The following is a 2351-nucleotide window of genomic DNA, read 5'->3' on the forward strand; positions in this document are numbered from 1 at the left end:
CATAAAAAAAGTAGCAAAAAGCTAATGTAGGCTAACAACTGACAGCTCCTCTTGTTACTATGACAACTCCATGGCAACGAGCGCGCCTCTCTAATTCTATGACGCCGACCCGCTGGTACCATAAGCAATGGAAACACTCCAAGGCCAAACAGGGCACGGCTCTTTATAGTGGAAATGAGCTATTTCTGTGGTTCTTTAAAGTGCTAAAGGTTCTTGATGTTTCTTGGAGTTATTTGGTGGTGGCAGCAGCTAGTTCTTTTCCTTGTGGATTAATGTGCAGATTATTTCCTCGTCTGGAACCCAGTGAAGGAACAAGGAACGTGGAGAACCTCTCGCTAAAAGGTTCTTCTATGGCATCAATATGAAGAGCCGTTTTGGGTTCCAGTTAGCACCTTTATTTCTCTGTGTGCAGAGGAGAGGTCGTGGGGTCACCAAAGCCAGACTTCATCCTCTGGTGCTGTGGTTCTCAAATTATTTTCAATAATGTTCTCCCTATGAAATATTTTTCCAGCCCCGTTCCTCCTGAGCTGTGAAAACCCAGCAGGCTCAGAGCAGCTGCAGCAGATTCTCCTCTTCCTGCTTCTTCTTCTCTCCTTCCTGTTTCCTGCTGTATCGCTGCAGAGCGACGGGACGTGTCGTCTGCCGAGGCTTTTTCCACCTCTACTGCAGTCACATACCAGCAGAGGAACAGTACTTCTACTTCTACTGCAGTCAAATACCAGCAGAGGAACAGTACTTCTACTTCTACTGCAGTCAAATACCAGCAGAGGAACAGTACTTCTACTTCTACTGCAGTCACATACCAGCAGAGGAACAGTACTTCTACTTCTACTGCAAATACCAGCAGAGGAACAGTACTTCTACTTCTACTGCAGTCACATACCAGCAGAGGAACAGTACTTCTACTTCTACTGCAGTCAGACACCAGCAGAGGAACAGTACTTCTACCTCTACTGGAGGAGCAGTTTGTGGTACTCTTTAAATTATATTGTATTGATGTAAACTACTTAAGTAAAAAAAAAAAAAAAAACGTGGTATTGTCTTGTTACCTTGCTGTGTGTTATTTCTGTCGGTGCCACATAAAATCAAAGCCTCAGCATTAAACTGGAGCGAATTCTTGAGAGAGCAGAAAGGAAATAAAAAATATGATCGTTCTCTTGTGCTTTTGTACATAATTCATCTCTGTAATGTCCTGTCTTTTCAGGTTTGAACTGAAGAGATTTTCTCCAGATTGCTGACTGATATAAAACCCGTTTAATTTAGGAGACGGTCCCTGTCCGAGAGACGAGCTCTGCCTTCACCTGAACATCAAAAGCGGAGGGCGGCAGCAAAGGTGACCAAGTTTCTGGCGGCGGGATTTATATTAGCTGACGGAGCGCCAAGTTAATTTTCAATTAAATTTATGTCATTGTGGAGGGTCGAGCGGCACCGCCTCGGATTTGTCCAAGTTCACTTTCAATTAAATTTATGGAATTAGTGAGGTCCAACCTTAGACCTTATCTCAGTCAGGTAACGGCTAAAATTAAGAAAACCCAATCATATTATGTCTTAATAATGTGTTTTAAGCAATTTCTGCAATAGTTTGGATCAGGATAACAGGTTTGTCTTTTTCTCCAGAGTCGTGTCAGTGTGTCAGCGACTAAAAAATAAATGTAGACCTTTAAATACTGGAAATATTCGGGTAGACTGGCTTTAGAAAACCTTAAATTAAGTTATATGTGGGTGAAACATGTTTTTTACTTTTTTATTAAGTCAGTGAACGCACCTCCTTTTTTTGGCAGCACTAAACAAATTTGAAAAGTGAAATAAAAATCAGCGTGTGCGTGTGTGTGGGTGTGTGTGGGTGTGTGTGAGTATGAGGGTTTTTGTTTCCTTTTTTTTTTTTCCTTTTTATTTTTATTTATTTATTTTCTTTAAAATACTCTTGTGATATTTGTATCAGGTCATTGCTGTTATTATTGTAAGCATTATTAACATTATCATCACTACCACTATTATTATTGTGAGCTTGCAGTATAAGTCAGTATATGTATGCATGAGAGGGTATGTTCTGTGTATGTACGATATAAATAAAAAAAAATTCAAAAAAAATCAGCCTCCCTATTTATTACGGAGAGTCAAAGCAGCCTGTGATGCTGGAATCTGCAGAGAAACATGCACTGGGATATATATGTAAAAAAATAAATATATGTAAAAAAAAAAAATAATAATAAAAAATAAAAAATACAAGGCTTCTGGATGTGATAAAAAAAGCATATGCATAGTTAGTGTGTGTAAAACTGGTCAAACATCTTGTCTGAACAGGCCTGTAAAGTCAGAGCTGGCACACTTTATGCTTTGGCCTTTCTTCG

This window comes from Myripristis murdjan, chromosome 20 (genome assembly GCF_902150065.1).
Source record: "Myripristis murdjan chromosome 20, fMyrMur1.1, whole genome shotgun sequence".
Taxonomy (NCBI): domain Eukaryota; kingdom Metazoa; phylum Chordata; class Actinopteri; order Holocentriformes; family Holocentridae; genus Myripristis; species Myripristis murdjan.